This window comes from Mobula hypostoma (genome assembly GCF_963921235.1).
Source record: "Mobula hypostoma chromosome 8 unlocalized genomic scaffold, sMobHyp1.1 SUPER_8_unloc_4, whole genome shotgun sequence".
Classification (NCBI taxonomy): domain Eukaryota; kingdom Metazoa; phylum Chordata; class Chondrichthyes; order Myliobatiformes; family Myliobatidae; genus Mobula; species Mobula hypostoma.
The window spans coordinates 628407-650923 of record NW_026948127.1 but is presented as its reverse complement, the minus strand read 5'-3'; positions in this window follow the sequence as shown (position 1 = coordinate 650923).

Below are 22517 nucleotides of genomic sequence, written 5' to 3'. Positions count from 1 at the left end.
ATCGAAAAAAGTGGGTATTGGAAAATTAAATTTCATTGAAAGTTGCACAAGAGGGAATCCCTCCATCAAACAAATCCTGAAATCGTTTAATACCCAATCTATCCCATTCTTTAAAGGATAAGTCAATTGCAGATGGTTTAAAAAAACAATTAGAAAAGATGGGACTCGAGATGGAGAATCTCAATGAACCAAAATGTTTTCTAAACTGTAACCAAATCCTCTAAGTATGTTTGACGACCACATTTGTCAGTTAGTTTAGTTAAAGATAAAGGAAGCAAGGATCCAAGTAAAGAAATAATGGGAATTTTCATAACAGAGTTGACTTCCAAGGTGACCCATATAGGACAATTCTCATGGTTAATGTAATACATCCAGAATGTAATATTTCGTATATTAACTGCCCAATAATATAACCTAAAATAGAGTAAGGCAAAGCCTCCATTCTGTTTAGTTTTTTGAAGTTGAGCTTTATTTATTTGAGGTTTTTTATTCTTCCATATATAGGAAGAGAGAATTGAATCCAAAGAATCAAAAAACGGTTTAGGAATGAAAACAGGCACAACTTGAAAAAGGTATATAAGTTTAGGTAAGATATTCATTTTAATAGAATTAATTCGGCCAATCAGTGATAAAGAGAGAGGCGACCAATTAGAAAGTGTTTTTTTTAACATAATTCATTGAAGTTAAAACATTTTCCTTAAATAAATCTGTATAATTCTTAGTAATTGTTACTCCTAAATACGTAAATTGTTGTCTTAAAATTTCAAACGGAAGGTTAATATCAGTTGGTATTAAATTGTTGAAAGGAAATAGTTCACTCTTAAGTAAATTTAATTTACATCCTGAGAACTGACTCAAATTAGTCAGTAAACGGAACACAGATGGTAAAGAGGTTGTAACATTAGATGTAAAAAGCAATAAGTCATCAGCATAAAGCGACACTTTATGAATAGTACCTCTCCCTAAAATACTAGTAATCTCTTTAGACTCCCAAAAAGCAATAGCTAAGGGTTCTAATACCAAATCAAAAAGCAGAGGGCTCAAAGGACAACCTTGTCTAGTCCCACAATGGAGCTTAAAGGGTATAGAATTTTGAAGATTAGTTAGAACCCGAGTGGAGGGAAATAAATAAAGTAATTTAATCCAATGAATAAAATTAGGTCCAAAATTAAATTTTTCTCAGGATGTAAAAAGATAATTCCATTCAGCTCTGTCAAAGGCCTTCTCCGCATCCAAAGATATCACATATTCCGATATTTCCTTAGATGGAGAATGCATAACATTTAACAAATGTCGTATATTAAAATAGGAATATCGATTTTTAATAAATCCTGTCTGATCATCCAAAACTATAGAAGATATAATATTTTCAAGTCTGCGAGCCAACACTTTAGATAAAATTATATCTTCTCTTAGGCTTCTCTTTTTTTCTTTAAAAACTCAATCTGCCATTTCTTGACTCATATCTGCAAATGATCTATGATCAAATGATTCGAAGAAGGAGTCTGAGAGTCTGAGTGGGAGTGCCGAGAAAGAGATTTTTGAAATTTTCGTTATTTTTTTTCTCCAACGGCTTTCTGAGAGGTGGGACTGCGCAGGCGTGTGACGTCGGGCAGTGCAGCGCGGCAGATTTAAAAGGGCAGACATCCTGCTTCGGATTTGATTCGAAGAAGGAGTCTGAGAGTCAGAGTGGGAGTGCCGAGAAAGAGATTTTTGAAATTTTCGTTATTTTTTTTCTCCAACGGCTTTCTGAGAGGCGGGACTGCGCAGGCGTGTGACGTCGGGCAGTGCAGCGCGGCAGATTTAAAAGGAACAGAGCCTCGGAGAGCGGGCAGCGTAGTTTGCGGGCGGCGGAGTGAGCCGGGAGCAGAGTGAAGACTTTAGGGCTTCGGCTCACCGGGCTTAGGCGGAAGCGGGCGAGGCGAGGAAGGTTTGACATTCATTTTCTGTTGCTATTTGAGGAGAGGGGCATTATGACTGTGAGGGCAGTTTGCTGTTCTCGGTGTCGGATGTGGGAGGCCCTGGAGTCTCCAAGCCTCCCGGACGTCTACATCTGCGCCAAGTGCATCGAGATGCAGCTCCTAAGGGACACGTTACGTAACTGGAGCTGCAGCTCGATGACCTTCGTCTGGTCAGGGAGAGCGAGGAGGTGATAGAGAGGAGTGGAAGGCAGGTGGTCACGCCGGGGCCACGGGAGGCAGACAAGTGGGTCACGGTTAGGAGGGGGAAGGGGAAAAGGCAGGTGATGGGGAGTACCCCGGCGGCTGTGCCCCTTAACAACAGGTACTCCTGTTTGAGTACTGTTGGGGGGGACAGCTTACCCGGGGGAAGCGACAGTGGCCCTGCCTCCGGCACAGAGTCTGGCCCTGTAGCTCAGAAGGGTAGGGCAAGGAAGAGGAGGGCAGTTGTGATAGGGGACTCGATAGTAAGGGGGTCAGATAGGCGATTCTGTGGACACAGTCCAGAGACTCGGATGGTAGTTTGCCTCCCTGGTGCCAGGGTCCGGGATATTTCTGATCGTGTCCAAGATATCCTGAAGTGGGAGGGTGAAGAGCCAGAGGTCCTGGTACATATAGGTACCAATGACATAGGTAGGAAAAGGGATGAGGTCCTGAAAGAAGAATATAGGGAGCTAGGAAGGGAGTTGAGAAAAAGGACCGCAAAGGTAGTAATCTCGGGATTACTGCCTGTGCCACGCGATAGTGAGAGTAGGAATGCGATGAGGTGGAGGATAAATGCGTGGCTGAGGGATTGGAGCAGGGGGCAGGGATTCAAGTTTTTGGATCATTGGGACCTCTTTTGGCGCAGGTGTGACCTGTACAAAAAGGACGGGTTACACTTAAACCCTAGGGGGACCAATATCCTGGCAGGGAGATTAGCGGGGGCTACTGAGGTGACTTTAAACTAGAATGGTTGGGGGGTGGGAATCAAATTAAAGCGGCTAGGTGTGAGGAGGTTAGTTCACAACAGAGGGATGGGAACCAGTGCAGAGAGACAGAGGGGTGTAAAGTGAGCGTAGAAGCAAAAAGTACAAAGGGGAAAAGTAAAAGTGGCAGGCCGACAAATCCAGGGCAAGCATTAAAAAGGGCTAAGAGAGTTGTAAAAGAGCGCCTGAAGGCTTTATGTGTCAATGCAAGGAGCATTCGTAATAAGGTGGATGAATTGAAAATGCAGATTGTTATTAATGATTATGATATAGTTGGGATCACAGAGACATGGCTCCAGGGTGACCAGGGATGGGAGCTCAACGTTCAGGGATATTCAATATTCAGGAGGGATAGACATGAAGGAAGGGGAGGTGGGGTGGCGTTGCTGGTTAAAAAAGAGATTAACGCAATAGAAAGGAAGGACATAAGCCGGGAAGATGTGGAATCGATATGGGTAGAGCTGCGTAACACTAAGGGGCAGAAGACGCTGGTGGGAGTTGTGTACAGGCCACCTAACAGTAGTAGTGAGGTCGGAGATGGTATTAAACAGGAAATTAGAAATGTGTGCAATAAAGGAACAGCAGTTATAATGGGTGACTTCAATCTACATGTAGACTGGGTGAACCAAATTGGTAAAGGTGCTGAGGAAGAGGATTTCTTGGAATGTATGCGGGATGGTTTTTTGAACCAACATGTCGAGGAACCGACTAGAGAGCAGGCTATTCTGGACTGGGTTTTGAGCAATGAGGAAGGGTTAATTAGCGATCTTGTCGTGAGAGGCCCCTTGGGTAAGAGTGACCATAATATGGTGGAATTCTTCATTAACATGGAGAGTAACATAGTTAATTCAGAAACAAAGGTTCTGAACTTAAAGAGGGGTAACTTTGAAGGTATGAGACGTGAATTAGCTAAGATAGACTGGCAAATGACACTTAAAGGATTGACGGTGGATATGCAATGGCAGGCATTTAAAGGTTGCATGGATGAACTACAACAATTGTTCATCCCAGTTTGGCAAAAGAATAAATCAGGGAAGGTAGTGCACCCGTGGCTGACAAGAGAAATTAGGGATAGTATCAATTCCAAAGAAGTAGCATACAAATTAGCCAGAGAAAGTGGCTCACCTGAGGACTGGGAGAAATTCAGAGTTCAGCAGAGGAGGACAAAGGGCTTAATTAGGAAGGGGAAAAAAGATTATGAGAGAAAACTGGCAGAGAACATAAAAACGGACTGTAAAAGCTTTTATAGATATGTAAAAAGGAAAAGACTGATAAAGACAAATGTCGGTCCCCTGCAAACAGAAACAGGTGAATTGATTATGGGGAGCAAGGACATGGCAGACCAATTGAATAATTACTTTGGTTCTGTCTTCACTAAGGAGGACATAAATAATCTTCCAGAAATAGTAAGGGACAGAGGGTCCAGTGAGATGGAGGAACTGAGCGAAATACATGTTAGTAGGGAAGTGATGTTAGGTAAATTGAAGGGATTGAAGGCAGATAAATCCCCAGGGCCAGATGGTCTGCATCCCAGAGTGCTTAAGGAAGTGGCCCAAGAAATAGTGGACGCATTAGTGATAATTTTTCAAAACTCGTTAGATTCTGGACTAGTTCCTGAGGATTGGAGGGTGGTTAATGTAACCCCACTTTTTAAAAAAGGAGGGAGAGAGAAACCGGGGAATTATAGGCCGGTTAGCCTAACGTCGGTGGTGGGGAAACTGCTGGAGTCAGTTATCAAAGATGTGATAACAGCACATTTGGAAAGCGGTGAAATGATCGGACAAAGTCAGCATGGATTTGTGAAAGGAAAATCATGTCTGACGAATCTCATAGAATTTTTTGAGGATGTAACTAGTAGAGTGGATAGGGGAGAACCAGTGGATGTGGTATATTTGGATTTTCAAAAGGCTTTTGACAAGGTCCCACACAGGAGATTAGTGTGCAAACTTAAAGCACACGGTATTGGGGGTAAGGTATTGGTGTGGGTGGAGAATTGGTTAGCAGACAGGAAGCAAAGAGTGGGAATAAACGGGACCTTTTCAGAATGGCAGGTGGTGACTAGTGGGGTACCGCAAGGCTCAGTGCTGGGACCCCAGTTGTTTACAATATATATTAATGACTTGGATGAGGGAATTAAATGCAGCATCTCCAAGTTTGCGGATGACACAAAGCTGGGTGGCAGTGTTAGCAGTGAGGAGGATGCTAAGAGGATGCAGGGTGACTTGGATAGGTTGGGTGAGTGGGCAAACTCATGGCAGATGCAATTTAATGTGGATAAATGTGAAGTTATCCACTTTGGTGGCAAAAATAGGAAAACAGATTATTATCTGAATGGTGGCCGATTAGGAAAAGGGGAGGTGCAACGAGACCTGGGTGTCATTATACACCAGTCATTGAAAGTGGGCATGCAGGTACAGCAGGCGGTGAAAAAGGCGAACGGTATGCTGGGATTTATAGCGAGAGGATTCGAGTACAGGAGCAGGGAGGTACTACTGCAGTTGTACAAGGCCTTGGTGAGACCACACCTGGAGTATTGTGTGCAGTTTTGGTCCCCTAATCTGAGGAAAGACATCTTTGCCATAGAGGGAGTACAAAGAAGGTTCACCAGATTGATTCCTGGGATGGCAGGTCTTTCATATGAAGAAAGACTGGATGAACTGGGCTTGTACTCGTTGGAATTTAGAAGATTGAGGGGGGATCTGATTGAAACGTATAAGATCCTAAAGGGATTGGACAGGCTAGATGCGGGAAGATTGTTCCCGATGTTGGGGAGGTCCAGAACGAGGGGTCACAGTTTGAGGATAGAGGGGAAGCCTTTTAGGACCGAGATTAGGAAAAACTTCTTCACACAGAGAGTGGTGAATCTGTGGAATTCTCTGCCACAGCAAACTGTTGAGGCCAGTTCATTAGCTATGTTTAAAAGGAAGTTAGATATGGCCCTTGTGGCTACAGGGGTCAGGGGGTATGGAGGGAAGGCTGGGTTCTGAGTTGGATGATCAGCCATGATCATAATAAATGGCGGTGCAGGCTCAAAGGGCCGAATGGCCTACTCCTGCACCTATTTTCTATGTTTCTATGTTTCTATATCCAGAGGTCTTTGCCATTCTTCTATGTATCCACAAGACCAATCTTCTAAACCTCACACATCTTCCAGTCTAGATGCCGCCAGTATACAACGATCCTTTGGTCAGCATCTTCTGGATATATCATGAAAACATATATTTCACTTCTTTTATGTCTCTTACGTTTGTTTTTCATCTTGAATGAGATTCTGGAACTGTTGAAGCCTGTGATTGGCAGCTTGAAGATCGTTTGGGTGTTTCTGTGATTACAGTATCCGAGGGGATTCTGGGAGGCAGAGGCAGCATGCGGGAACGTCGGGGTGAGAAGACTGTGAGCCAATGTTCAACTCCATTTCACCGATTAAAGCTCCCATTGTTCAGCAATTGAAGCAATGAGGGAGATTGAAATGCTGGCTGCCTGCCTTTTTAATCACTAGTAAGATCGATCTATGTGGAGAGGGGAGATGGCCTTTTATCGCTGGTGAGATCTCTCTGATTACGAAGAAGGGTTACTGCTTTTTTTATTGCTGGTGAGATCGCTCTGCTATGGAGAGGGAGAATATTGCCCAGGTTTTCTGGGTTTTGGATGTGGACTTGGACTGTGGACTTTTTTTTTTCCAGTCTCATGTATATTTTTGTTGTCTGTGTTTTTTGCCCAAATTTCTCATTTTTTTTGTATGGAGGGAATTGGGGAATGATGATCCAGCTGCTTTTATTTTCTTTCTTGGTTTCATGGCTACCTAGAGTTTCAGAGTTGGCAACTTTGATGATAATGAACCTTTGAGCTTACTGACACACTTATCTACATTTTTTGTACAGGTCATTTGTATACATTACAACAGCAGAGGTGCCACTATAGATCCCTGTGGAACACCACTATTCACAGTCCTCCAGCTAGATAAGTCCCTCCATCCACTACCCTCTATTATGGCAAGCTGGTTTTGAATCCAAACGGCCAATTCACATGGATCCCATGCATCTCCATCTTCTGGAGATGAACCTACTATGAGGGCTCTTGTCAACCACCATGCAGACAACAACCACAATTTTATATTTATCTACCACTGTCGTCACCTCATCAAAAAATGCAATCAAGTTGGTAAGACACAATTTGCTCTGCTCAAACCCTTGGTGGCTCTCACTAATTAGGCCATGTTTTCCTATCCAGAAGAATTCCCTCCAGAAATTTCCCTGCCACTGATACAAGACTCACTGGTCTATAGTCTCCAGAAAAATCCCTAGCTCCTGTGATGACACAAGACTTGCTACTCACTAGTCCTCCAGGACCTTGCCTATGGCTAGAGGGAACAAAGAGCTACTTGCTAGTCATCCAAGAGCTCACCTATGGTGAGAGCACACTAAGGTATTGGTCATAGCTCATCTCTTTCCTCTCCCAATAAACTGGGGTATATCCCATCAGGCCCTGTTGTGCACATGAAGATATTGGTCAAGGCCCCAGTAAACTTGTCTCTTTCCCCTCTTAATATACTGGGGTATATCACATCACGCCCTGGTGCCTCACCTTGGTACTCTTTAAGACACTCAACACTACCTCCTCTACTTCAAATTGCCCTGTCTGTTATGGGAGGGTGACACCACAAGATCGAAGTAAGTTGCAGAAATGTGTAAAATTAGCCAGCCCCATCATGGGACTGGCCTCCGTAGCATCCAAGACATTTTGCTGCTTTTTATTTCTGTTTTTGGCACTATTTATTTTAACCTAACTATTTAATACATAAATACTTACTGTAATTCATTTTTCTCTAAATATATCATGTATTTCATTGCACAGCCGCTGTAAAGTTAACAAATCTGACGACACGTGCTGGTGATTAACGGAAGGGAAAAAGGGGGTTGATTTAACGTTCCTGTGAGCTCAGAGATGGACGCCAACCATCAATGGTCAAAAGACCGTGCCATGCAATGGGAGATTCCGAGGCAGGGGAACACAACAGGTTAATTGTGATCTTACCACATAAAACATCCCTGCGATGCTTCACTGGGGCATCTGAGGACAGGAATTGCAGCGTGCGGCCCAGGAAATTGAAGGACCGATGCCCATTGAACTGGAAGTATGTCCACTTCTCGCAATCACCCCACCCACCTGCTCACAGTACCATAAACCTCTTTCCTCCCCATTTCTGGACAGAAACAGCGAGGAGTGTTGGCACTGGAAGCATCGAAGAGGAGAGGTCGTTTCTCGCCTCTCCCTCCCTCCTTCTCAACGTATTCTTCCCCTCCGCCCTGGGACCCACCATTCTACCACTTCTCCATTTTCCTCTCACAACTCTCTGAACTGCTCTTGTTATTTCTGTGGTCTCCAAACCTTTAGCAGCGGACCCGTCTTCTTCTTCTTCTTTTTTGTTTTATGGCGGCTGGCAACCAGTTTTCAATGCATTACTGCCACCTGCTAGACTTGTGGTGTTCCAACCAAATATGTCCTGGAGTTCTCTACTTTAGACAATCTAGTTCAGCCTGCAGTTCTCTATTAGCATCACTCTGTAGTTGCAATTCCTCATGAATGCTTAATGCGCTCATTAGATAATGCCGCAAACTGCTATTCTTCCCTAATTATGTCACATGCTTTTGTGTAGTTGCATTACCTCAATTACATTGATTTCATCTACATCACTTGTAAGACTAAAATCATCTTGTTAAAGAATAGTAATTATCGCACGTTATACTTTTAGAATTGCTGTTTTTCCAAGTCTATCTGCTTTTTCATGTTTTCCTTTTCTTGGATCGTAGCCCGCAGTTGTTTACTGAGACCTCGGAGTTCTTCTTCATTTGCTTCCATGTTTTCATTTTATAATCCGAATGTAGATGATTCACTTTGCAATAAATTCCTTTTCCTTTTGTATCCTTGTAATAATTTCCTCCATTTCCCAATCTCTTTCCAACTCACCGTTGTTCTTGTCGGGTTCCTTCTTTGTTGTTGGAGTTCTGCACATTTTCCCTGGGCTTCAACCATAAAATCTGAGGATTTTCCTTAAATTCTGAAACATTTCTTAAATTCTTGACCATTTGCGATAAATATACTGCCATTAAGATTCCATCGCCCCTGCCTGTGAACTGTTGGATCCTCCATTCAGCGTTTCTTTGACTTCTTCCCACCTAATCCCTTTAATACTAAGATACTTTTCTGCAGACTTGACGATAATTTTAATTTTCTCAGTTCTTTTGTTTGTTTGCACTGAACAATTAATTGCATCCACCATAAAAAGCACGAACTCCTTTCTACTCATTAATAGCGTATCCTTATTCTTCATATTACACTCTCACAATTCACCAGTTTATTATTCCCTGTATTTGTTTGCTTGACAGCCTTTTACCATCAAATTCTTTCACTGCCTCTGCATAACTGATTCCTTGAGTTACTTTTACGTATTGTATCTCAGCCGCCTTCTTGCTATAAATGCACCCTCGATTAGCTGCGCTGTGTTTCTCGCCACAATTGCAACATTTCAGCCTAGCTCCCGCTTCACATTTCCCATATTCATGTTTTCCTCTGCAGACCGCTGCAAAGTGCCCGAATTTCTGACATTTATAGCATCTTAAAGGCGGAGGTATATATATTCTAACCGCATAACACATATACCCTAAGTAAACGTTAGTCGGCAATCTCTCTTCATCAAAGTTAATCATTACCGATAAGCTATCACACTTTTTCCCATTTCTTGTAACTTTCAAACGTTTGGCCTCAATAATTTTTGCTCCTTTCATGTTCTGTTTAATCTCATCTATAGTAACTTTTGTTGATATCCCTGAAATAACTCCTCTAGTCCACCTTCTATTGTTGGGTATTGAGCATTGTACTTCTTTGTCATCTATTTTACATAGTCTTATCACTTTGCCTTGCTGAGAACTATCCCGACAAATCACTATTAGCGATCCATTTCGTAAAATCTTTGCTCCTTTAATCTCGCCTATAATTTTGTTGAGCATCTTCGTCAAACGAATCGGGTTCCAATCACCAAATAACGCCCCGTCTTCACTTAGTTTTATAATTGCTTTAATTTCATCTTCTTTCAATTGTTTTGCTGTCCTGCTTTGATCATCCGCTGACTCCTCAGAGTTTGATATCCCGTAGTTCTGCTTTCTTTCCTTCCTCTTTCCATTCCGTTCCTCTTTCCAGCCGATCTCCATCTCCAGTTCGCTTCAACTCTCGCCAAAAACTTCCTTCATTAGCTTGGCTCTTTCCTTGATGTTCTCTCTCTCCGCCATTTTCCAGTCACAACTCGACTCTCTCTTTCCACAATCACTCCAACAACTCTGTCCAGCCCCACAGATCAAGTACCCAGCCTTGTCGGGGGCGGACCCTCTGCTCCGTGCTCCATACCATTGGATCCAGCACGCTGCCGGATTGTGAGTGGACAGGAAGGGTAAGTTGACCCCTCATTCTTTTGATGTCTAATCAATGCAACCACAATCTATTTACTATCTGTCTGTGGGACAGCCCTCTCCTGTCAGGAATTAGCCTGGTGAATCTCCTTTACACTCTCTCCAATGTTTCCGTTGTTTAGGGCACCAGAACTGTACATGCTGTTCTTGATGATGTAATTGCAATAAAACCTCTCTATTTTAAACTCTAAAACTTTGGTAATCAAGGCCATCCTGCCATTTGACTACAGTGTCTGTTGAACCTACCTGCTAACGTTTTCTTTATCCATTAATATTCTCGGAACATCTTGTAGTCGGTTTCTGATGGGGCTGGCCTGGGTGAGGTTCACAACACCATCCTGGTGCTGACAGCCTCCAACATTGCAGGAAAACATGTTGAGACATGGCAAGACCCAGAAAGGTGTCACATCAGTGCAGGTCTCTGCACTTTAAATCAACCAGTACAGGTCCCTCCATCCTCAGTGTGGGTCCCTGCATCTTCAATTGCAATCGATTTATTATTGTCGGATGTACCGAGGTACAGTGACCCAGAGCCAGAATCATGTTCATTGTCAGTGACATACGTCGTCAAATTTATGTGACAGACGCGCGGTGCAATACATAAGAAGTATCACTGTAAGTTACAATAAAAACTAAATCGTGGAGAAGAGGAATAACAATGTCGTGTTCATGATTGTTCAGAAATCTGATGGCCGAGGGGAAGAAGCTGTCAAATCATTACTCAGTGCACTGAGGCTGTACAAGATTAAACAATAACAATGCAGGATAAGGTACAACAGCCACAGAGACAGTGAAGCCGGCAGACAATAAGGTGTGAGATCATCCTGAGGCAGATGTGAGGTCAAGAGACCAATTTACTGTCTGAGGGAACCATTCATTATAACAGTGGGATAGAAGCTGTTCCTGAGCCTGGTGCTACAGGCCTTCAGGCTTTTGTATCTTCTGGGAGGGGTATAGAGAGAATGTCTGGGGTGAGTGGGATCTTTGATTATACTAGCTGCTTTACTGAGACAGTGAGAAGTGTAGACAGAGTCCATGGAGGGGAGGCTGGTTTCTGTGATTTGCTGAGCTGTGTCCATTGCTCTGTGCAGTGGCTCGGAGACAAAGGATGCAGTCAGACAGAGTGATAGTGATAGGAGACTCAATAGTGAGGGTGGGGGGGGGGGACAGACAGGAGGGGCGCAGAATAGACAACAAGATGGTGTGCTGTTTCCCAGGTGTGAGAGTCAAGGATATCCCTGAACATTTGCAAAACATTCTCAAGGAGAACAGCTAGAGATTGTTGTACACATTTGTACAATGTCATGGGTCGAAGAAGGGGTGAGAGCCCCATTGGGAGTGAGGATGGGAGTTAGGAAAGATGTTAAAATGCAGGACATAATGAAGAGTGACTTCTGGATTACTCCCAGTGTCATCTACAGTGAGGGCACGTGACACTGGGTGCAGATCATCAGATTGTGGTGCCAACTTTTTGCCTTTATCCCCGTGAATTTCCTCGTAATTCTTCAATGTCAACTCCGAATTTATTCTCATGGTCATATGTACCCAGCAAATAAATACCATTCGAACTGGCTTTTACATGAACTTAATGTGAACTCACAATGAACGAAAATATAAAATACCATCAGGGAAATATAGTCTGAGGTAGAATTAGGATTTTTCTAATGTTACAAGAATTACCTCTTGTAATAATGATCAGTGAGGCACAGAGAATCTGTATTTACCAAGAGGAAAACTTTTATTGTCTCAACTGAAAAGCAGGTGGGTTCACTAACTATCTGTGTGCACCCCACTGGAATCCCTGACCCTCCATGAACAGTCAATGAAGAGAAAATTATTACCCGGGAAAGGAGTCTACGCTGACCAGGCATTCCTCGTGGTCCCAATCTCCACGTGTCTGTGGGGTCCTCCTTATCCACGATGGTTGGTCTCTGGTTGCTGGAGAGTTACTGCCCATGGTATTTGGAGCTCCTGACTCTTGTAGTGTTCGTTAATTCAACTGGTGGATCTCCATCCCATCGGCTCAAAGTCACCTGACCTACCTCGGTCACTTTCTTACTGGTCATTGTACAGGGCTACAACCAACATTGTTTCATGGTTCTGCCCACCCCACGTGTCTGTCAACTCTGACTGGCCCATACCAGTTAAGTGAGGCAACCCGGACAGGTTCTAATGAGATTACAGATTGCTTCTTTGGTAGGTCTGGCATATTACATAATAAGTAGCTACTCCTCCGAGGATGGTCTCAAATTTATCAGGTCATTACTTGAAGTTCCTTCTGTCCACATTCAAATGTTCTGATTAGATTGTCTCAGACCAAGATTCAGTTCAGAGTCCACCTCCTTTACGTAACAAAAAGCAACTTAACTGAGAATGGTCTCAGGTTTAGCAGGTCATTCCCTGAAGATTCTTGTGTCCTCATTCAATTGCTCTGATTAGATCATCTAAGGTACGTCCACACTACGCAGGATAATTTTGAAAACGAAGCTTTTTCTCTTCGTTTTGCCCTCCCGTCTACACTGAGCCGGCGTTTTCAGCCCCCGAAAACGGAGATTTTCGAAAACACTCTCCAGAGTGAATAAATCTGAAAACGCTTAATATCCAGCGTAGTGTGTATGGGGTAATCGGAGAGATTTTAAAACGCTGTCATGACAACACCACAACAACAATGCTTTTTTCTGCTTCTGCTTGGTACTGCGCAAGCTGTTATAACGCGCAGTCGGTGTGAACGGCGTGAGAGTTAAATTGTAAAGTGAGTTTTTTTGACTATTTAAAAACGCTGTCATGACGTGCTGGAACAGATGTTCGTTGTTTTCTTGAACGCCACCACCTAACAATTTCAGAACAGACGGACGAGACTGAAGCCAGTTGACCCATAGCTTACTGAATAAATAAGTATACTCACTTTGCCCTGTTTTCTGTCCTTGCTTGTATGAGGGTGGTTTACCTATTTATGCAAGTACTTCTCTGACAATAGATGTGTAACAGCCTAATGTAACTTTGTATGGAAATACAAGATAACGCTGATGCAGACGTTTTATACATTTAACAAGGTGCTTTATTAATGTAACAGAGTTGGTTTTTCAATGTTCGTCGTCAGCTGGGTCATACTGTCCGTGAACTCCCTGTCGGTTGCCTCCATACGCTCCAGTATTTGTTTTTTTTTTAAGTTTTAAGTTCTCCTGTGCGAGAACCAAGAGCAATTCCTTTAAAGTTTTTCTACTCTGTAACTGGACAAACGCGCACGCAGTATATCATTTCCTCTTCACTTGTTTTCTTTGTGTGTCCTGCGCATGCCCAGTAGGAGGAGATTCACCCAAATATCCGCCTAATGTGGACGGAGATATTTTGAAAAACGCTTAGTGTGGACGCCTATCGTTTTTACTCGAAACCGGCGTTTTCAAAAAGTTCAGAGTTTACAAAATGAGGGGAAACAAAGACAACTGGTTTGTCTGCTTCCACTGTCCTTGATTCGTCAAATCCACTCATTTTGCAGACTGTAGTTTTTTTTCTGGCCAATATCGCCATCCTCTTGATCCAAAGATATTTATCTCAAGATCTTTATCCTCCTCTCATTTAGTTGACTGCCCATAGGACTGCCATGGAGCCCCAGTCGGTGTGCAACACTTATATCCTATAAAAAAATAACATTTACCCACTTAATACTGACAATCATCTCTGCTGTTTCATGAAAGCATTTATCCTTGATTTTTTGCCATTATTTCAGCTTCCATCTTCTGAGTTGATATACATTGAGCAATACAATAATCAAGTGTGATGGGATTCTGAATTACCCCTATGAACTGTGCTCATTTACCTCTATTAACTGTGCTTTTGAAAAGAGAGAGAGAGAATTATTTAACATCAATATCTTGTTTTGAGGAGAGAGAGAGAGACAAAGACTAACTGTTGGACTATCACTTTAAGGCAAGAGGAAGAAATGGCTAACTTTTGGATTTCTGCTGAGTTGGAGAGAGAGATGGCATCGAGCAGCTTGTAAGTTGCTATGGTGACTGAAGGCGGTGTTATTTGATGGACACTCGATGTTATGATTTTCGGCAGCATGTTGATACTTCCCAAGCACATGGCATGCTTGTACATTTCTTACACAAACAAAGGAAGGAGGAGTTATTTGAGTGACAGTTGATGCTCAGCATGGGAAGATAAAATAGGAGATCAGATGATAGACCTCAGACACACATTTTGGACACTGAATGAGCATTGTTGTGCCTGCAGAAAAAGTGGGGTTTTGGAGGATCGAACAGGCTAATTGATCAGTCGCTCTTGCAGTGAAAAGGAAAGGGGTTGACCAGTGGGGAGTTGTCCGTGTGTCCACCCTCACCTGGGTGATAGCTGCACCACAGAAAACTGGTCCCCTTTGTTAAAGTCACAGTCGGTGACTTTTAAAGGATTTCGAAGGACAACGAGAAGATTGACGGCGTCAGCTCACCTGAAGACTCAAATCTCTTCCTCTCTCTCTCCATCACTACTCAACTCAGTACCACGCACTGAACTGAACTGAACTTTACTCATCATCATAAGACTGTATCTTTTTACTCCTAGACTTAAAGAAGCTTGGTTTTTCATACATATATTTTCACACTTACTGATATACTTACTTATATATATGGTCATTACTAACCTGTTTGATTTATCTACATTTATAATACTGTATTGCATAGTTACTAATAAATATTATTAGTTAATAGCAATACTGGACTCCAAAGTGTTTTCTATTTCTGCTGGTTCTTTATTCCCATCACGGGGTACATAACAAAATTTGGGCCTGCATCTGTGATATGAACAAATTGGTTGGGAGGCTTGTTTAAATTGATTAGGGGTAAATCCCTTTTGATTTGGTTGTGTGGAAGTACAGCAGAAATGGACGTTAGTGTTGAGGAGTTTTTGTTGGAACCAACCCCGGAAGCATTGGATGATGCTACTAGGGTTGTGCTGTTGGGAATTGTTCAAAAGTTAAAACTAAAGGTGACCACTTTTTTGATGAAAGCTCAGATGCAGACAATAATAGCCCAGCATTATATAGATAAGGGAACGTTTGATGAGGAGGCATTAGAGTTGTTTGTTGGAAGGAAACCTACTGAGGCTGAGGTTCAGTTGAAATTGCAATTGAAATTAAAACAGCTCGAGGCTGTTGAAGCAGAAAAGAGGAGGCTCCGTGAGGCTAGAGAGGCAGCAAAACGGAGAGAAGAGGCAGAAAGACAGAGACAGTTTATAAGGGAGATGTGGCAGCCAAGAGGTTTAGTGTCGGACCCTGATGATTCTTACAGCTTGGAAGGGCTTGTTTTGTGTGATGAATTTATAAGGTGTGTTCCTGATAATGTAAGGGCATACACATATGCAGAGGTTTTGCCACCCTACGGGGGTCTATTAAGAAAGCAGACAAAGAGGTTTTAACCCACAAGCTTGAATTTACACCAGATGAGAGTTTTCCAGAGAATAGCTGGGAGGTTTGGGGTGACCTTGAATTTGAAACTGGGACAAGTGATGAAAGCCCAGAAGTGGCAGCTGTCCCGATTGCCTGTGTTCAGGTTGTGGAAGTACCTGTGGATTCACAGGATTCTGAACCTTGTGTTGAAGCTCAGTTAAAGTCTGAAGTGTCTGACTTGGTTGAAAAGGAACGCAGTTTTCTTGTGTCAGATGATCTTGGTTCAGTGAATGAGTGGTTTACCTTGGTACCAGTGGGATGTGAGGATTCTCAGTCAGTTGTATTACACAGTGTTTTAAAAGTTGGTGAAGAGGTGGAAAGTGGTGAGGTCAGTGTTTCTGAAAATAATGGGCAAAGTGCTGTTCCTGGACTTTTGGATAAAGTGCTGGAAAACGTTGGATTGGTTGCACGACCTTTGACCCTGCTTGCAGGACAAAGGCCTGCTGAGAAAAGATGTGCTACTCTGTTGAATTTTGTTTGGACATTTGGACACCTACAAGGTTACGATGTTGTGGAGGAGGAGGAAATTTGTTATGATTTTGGGGTGGAAGTTGTTATGGAAGCAAATCGAAGTGAAGGTCGTAATCAGATGGAGTGATTGTTTGGTCTCTTCCATAATATATACATGGTTCTTATACACCTGATGATGGTGCTAAGTTTAGTAAACAATGGAGGCATGTTGACACATCTCCAAGATAAGGTTGATATGGCTGTTCAACTGATGAGCAAAGCTGCTGTTGAGGTCTACGATAGCAAAACCAGAGGTTTAAAGTATGATGATGTGACACAGACTTTTCTACCTTCCAGATTTCAGCAGGACTTGGAGGGTAGTACAGCTGATGAGAATAAGGTGTATGAGAAAGGTTTGTCTTTATTGAGGAAGGAATTTATAGAGGAACAGAAGCGAGAATCTGGAACGGTGGCTTTAAGGGAGATAGATCTCACAGAAGAAGAGGTTCAGAGAGAGTCAGTGGGACATTGCCTTAAAGATGGGGTGTTGATGAGGAGGTGGAGATCAGCCACAGTGCCTGCAAGTCACGTGGTGGTTCTGAAAGTTTACAGGGCTGAAATTTTAAACATGGCTTACAGTATGCCTTTAGGTGGACATCATGGACTGAGAGAGACAGTGAATAGGATTATGAAGGAATTTTACTGGCCTAGTTTAAGAAAGGATGTTGTGAATTTTTACAGGTCTTGCCATACCTGTCAAGTTGAAGGGAAATTTAATCAGGTTATTCAGGTAACACTACTTAAACCGGTATCTGCTTTTGGTGAATCTTTTTCTAGGGTCATAGTGGATTGTGTAGGCCCATTGCCCAAGACTGCTGAGTCTAGGTTCCCTGAAGCAGTGTCTTTTGAAGATATCAAGGCCAAGACTGTGGTGAAGTCATTAAGTAAGTTATTCACACTGGTAGGTCTGCCCAAAGAAATTCAATTTGACCAGGGTAGTAACTTTACTTCGAGAACATTCCAGGGGATAGTTAGAGAACTGGAAGTTAAAAATATGGTGTCATCCGCATATCAGAGAGTCCAAGGGAACCTTGGAATGGTTCAACTCAACTCTAAAGACCAAGATTAAAACATATTGTGTGAAAAATGGGAAAAATTGGGATAAGGGGGTTCCCCTACTCTTATTTATTGTTGAGGATGCAATTCAGAAGACATTGGAGGGTAGGTTGTTGGAACCTGTATTCAGTTACAGGCCAAAAGGACCTTTGACCCTACTCAGAGAACTATGGTCTGATTTAGAAACATGTGTCAGTGTGCTTAATTATGTTTTAGAAGTCTGGAAGAGATTTAATAGGATTTGTGTCCTTGCAAAGGAAATGGTTGAATCAAAATAAAACACTTGTTTGCTAGAATTGCAGCTGGGAGAATTGTTATGGAACAAAATGGAGTCGTGGATTCTGATAATGGGATGAAAAAAACATGATTACCCACTGAATCTAGTCTCACCAAGATGTCAGAGTTCTATTGTTTTGAAAAATATTGCTGATAAGGTCCATCAGTTGGACCCTAAACTGCAAAAACAAGTGAAATTTTAAACATGGCTTACAGTATGCCTTTAGGTGGACATCATGGACTGAGAGAGACAGTGAATAGGATTATGAAGGAATTTTACTGGCCTAGTTTAAGAAAGGATGTTGTGAATTTTTACAGGTCTTGCCATAACTGTCAAGTTGAAGGGAAATCTAATCAGGTTATTCAGGTAACACTACTTAAACCGGTATCTGCTTTTGGTGAATTTTTTTCTAGGGTCATAGTGGATTGTGTAGGCCCATTGCCCAAGACTGCTGAGTCTAGGTTCCCTGAAGCAGTGTCTGGAAACCATCTTGTATAATTATCCTTTGCTCAAAGCACCTGAGTTTTCAAAGCCATTTTCTATAGCAACAGATGCTACTGATGAAGCTGCTGGGGCAGTACTGTTACAGGAGTGAATGACATTGAATATCCAGTAGCTTATTTCGCAAAGAACTTTAATGTACACCAGAAACATTATTCAACTGTTGAAAAGAAATTACGAGCACTTATTCTGATCTTACAACATTTTGGGGTTTATATTTGTCCTGCTCAAAGACCCCTTGTTATTTACACGGATCATAATCCGTTGGTGTTTCTAACTAAGATGAAGGATAAGAATAGATGGTGGTTAAATTGGAGTCTGGTCTTGCAAGAATGTGACTTAAAAATCAAACATGTGCTGAAATTTATATCCTGGATTAAACTCTTATATTATTCTCCTGTGGCCTCGGTCCGTACTAACTCTTTAAGTTCACATTTTTTCCCTCTTTTTCGAGGTACTCGACAAGGTTGTCCTCTTAGTCCCTTATTATTTGATATTGCATTAAAACCTCTTGCAATTGCCATTCGAGAATCTCCAAATATTACTGGGATAACTTGGGGCTTAAAGTCCCATAAATTATCACTCTATGCTGATGATTTACTTTTATATATTTCTAATCCTCAAAAATCCATCCCGGCTGTTTTAGAGTTATTAGCACAATTTGGTCTTTTTTCAGGTTATAAATTAAATCTTAGTAAGAGTGAACTCTTTCCGATTAATAAACAACTTCCCTTATATTATAAATTTCCATTTAAATTGATTAATAATTATTTTTCATATCTTGGGATTAAAATTACTTGTAAATACAAAGATTTATTTAAGACTAACTTTTTACCATTAATAGACCATATTACTCAACTTTCATCTAAATGGCTTCCTTTATATTTAACTTTGATTGGTCGTATTAACGCAGTTAAGATGTTTTTTTTGCCAAAATTTTTATATATATTTCAGGCGTTACCAATCTTTGTTCCAAAATCTTTTTTTGACAAAGTTGACTCTAAAATTTCTTCATTTATTTGGCAGAATAAAAACCCGAGACTGGGTAAAATACATTTACAGAAAGCTAAGAGAGATGGAGGCTTAGCATTACCTAACTTTAGATTTTATTATTGGGCAATTAATATTCGACATATGAAATTCTGGTTACTGGACCAGGATATACTATCCATTCCTAAATGGGTAGCATTGGAATTACAATCTGTTCAGGGTTTTACACTTGGCTCTATTTTAGGTTCCTCTCTTCCTTTTGATTGGAAACGCCTTAAACAGGTGTCTAACCCGATAGTTAAATATACCTTGTGTATTTGGTTTCAATTCAGAAAATTTTTTGATCTTACTCAATTTGGGTTAGCGATTTCTATTTTAGGTAACATATTTTTTCCTCCCTCTTTTACGGATCGTGTTTTTCAAATTTGGAAGACTAAGGGTATTTCACGGTTTTTGGATTTATTTTTAGATGGTTCCCTTATATCTTTTGAACAATTATCTAATAAATATAACTTATCAAAAATACATTTTTTTAGATATTTACAAGTTAGAAATTTTCTAAGTACTATACTTTCTTCCTTTCCAATGCTCCCTCCTACATACATTTTAGATACTATAATCAACCTTAATCCATGTCAGAAAGGTGCATCGGCTATGATTTATAATATTATTATGAAACTTAGGAAAGCTCCATTTGATAAGATTAGGGTAGATTGGGAACAGGAATTGGGGTTTACCATTTCTGTGGATGACTGGGGGCAGATTTTACAATTAGTCAATACTTCCTCTATCTGTGCTAAACATTCCCTAATTCAATTTAAAGTTGTTCATAGAGCACATATGTCCAAAGATAAGTTAGCGCACTTTTATTCTCATATTAATCCTTTATGTGATAGATGTCCGGGGCAGATAGCCTCTTTAACTCATATGTTTTGGTCTTGCCCTACTTTGGAAACTTTTTGGAGAGACATTTTTAATATTATCTCCAAAGTACTGAATATAGATATCTCTCCTCACCCTATTACTGCTATCTTTGGACTACCTAAAATTTCCAGTAATCTCTCCCCTTCAGCCCGTAGAATGATTGCATTTCTTACTTTAATGGCGAAAAGATGTATCTTACAACATTGGAAAGAGCTCAATGCTCCATCTACCTTTTTTTGGTTTTCTCAGACGATATTATGCTTGAACTTGGAGAAAATTAGAAGCAATCTTTATGACTCCTTATTTAAATTTGAACAGACTTGGAGATCTTTTATTCAATATTTTCATTTAATGTAATATATACTCTTCTTGATTTTTTCACTGTTTTTAATGGAGGTCGGGATTGAGGACGTGATTTTAAGTTTAACTCTGTTTGGTTTCAAGTTAGCCCATTGCTTTGCGTTGCTTTTAGTTAGTTGCACGGTGGGGTTTTTTTTGGTTTTTTTTTTCTTTTTCTCCATTGATATATATATAAAATTAGTATACTATTATGTTACCTTGGTATGTTATGTTTAAATTACATTGTTTGTAGTATTTTTTTTGTATTAATATCTTCTGTAATTTTATTATATTCTAACAATGTATTAGTGTCTATATGGCTTACCTTTTTGTATACTTATTTAATAAAAAGATTTAAAAAGAAAAATCAAACATGTGAAAGGTACTGACAATATTATAGCTGATTAGTTATCCAGATATTAAGTTGGAAATTGTACACATTTTTGCTCTGTCATCTGATGATCTTACCTATATTGTTTCAAACGCTGTAATTTACATTTAGAGAAAAACAAATTCGTCTTCGTTAAATCTTTTTTTTCTGAAGAAAGGGGAGTGATGGGATCCTGAATTACCCCTATGAACTGTGCTCGTTTACCCCTATTAACTGTGCTTTTGAATAGAGAGAGAGAGAGTTATTTAACATCGATATCTTGTTTTGAAGAGAGAGAGAGAGAGAGAGATGAAGACTAACTGTTGGACTGTCACTTTAAGGCACGAGGAAGAACTGGCTAACTTTTGGATTTCTGCTGAGTTGGAAAGAGAGATGGCACCGAGCAGCTCGTAAGTTGCTATGGTGACCGAGGGCAGTGTTATTTGATGGACACTCGATGTTATGATTTTTGGCAGTGTGTTGATACTTCCCAAGGCATGGCATGGCATGCTTGTACATTTCTTACACAGACAAAGGAAGGAGGAGTTATTTGAGTGACAGTTGATGCTCAGCATGAGAAGATAAAATAGGAGCTCAGATGATAGACCTCAGACACATGTTTTGGACATTGAATGAGCATTGTTGTGCCCGCAGAAAAAGTGGGCTTTTGGAGGATCGATCAGTCGCTCTTGCAGTGAAAAGGAAAGTCAGTGACCGGTGAGGAGTTGTCCATGTGTCCACCCTTGCCTGGGTGATAGCTCCACCACAGAAAACTGGTCCCCTTTGTTAAAGTCAAAGTTGGTGACTTTTAAAGGATTTCGAAGGACAACGAGAAGATCGACGGCGTCAGCTCACCTGAAGCCTCAAATCTCTCCTTCTCTCTCTTTCCATCACTACTCAACTCAACACTACAAACTGAACTGAACTGAACTTTACTCATCATCATAAGACTATATCTTTTTACCCCTAGTCTTAAAGAAGCTTGGTTTTTCATAGGTAGTTTCCACACTTACTGATATACTTACTTATATATATATGATCATTGCTAACCTGTTCGATTTATTATTAGTTAATAGCAATACTGGATTCCAAAGTGTTTTCCACCTCTGCTGGTTCTTTATTCCTGTCATGGGGTACGTGACACAGGGTACATAAAATGAGTATTACAGCAGCATGTGATACTATTGTCACCCACAGGTGTATTTGAACATTTGTCCCCCAATTCCAAAACTTACTCCAAAAGCCTGGGTCACTCAATATTTCATTTCCCTTACTAGCATGTGTTTTAATTACTTTAGTGTGTTTACTCCGTCGATGGATGATCTCCCTTGCCTCCTCCACAACCCGTGTCCCGTCTGCAGTCAAGTGAGGAACTGGTGGCAACTCAGTAACGCCATAGTCCCACAGATATTCATCTCTATCAGTATGTTGGATCTTGAAGTTCTCCTTCATTACTGTATCTCCTGCTGGCTGAGGGAAAGTTCGTCCTCCAAAGGCCAGATCTAAAGTCACATTTCCTATGGTGATATTGTGACCTTCCAAAGGGCATTGTTTCCATCCCTTGGTATAACTTGTGGCCCCTGTTGCTATATCATATGTCTGTCCCACCATTTCATATTGTAAGAAAGACTGATTATTCACAGGCAAAATGGACAAAGAACTATTTTCATAAGTACTGAAACCACAATGTGTAAGATTCTGTGTTTTCATTTATT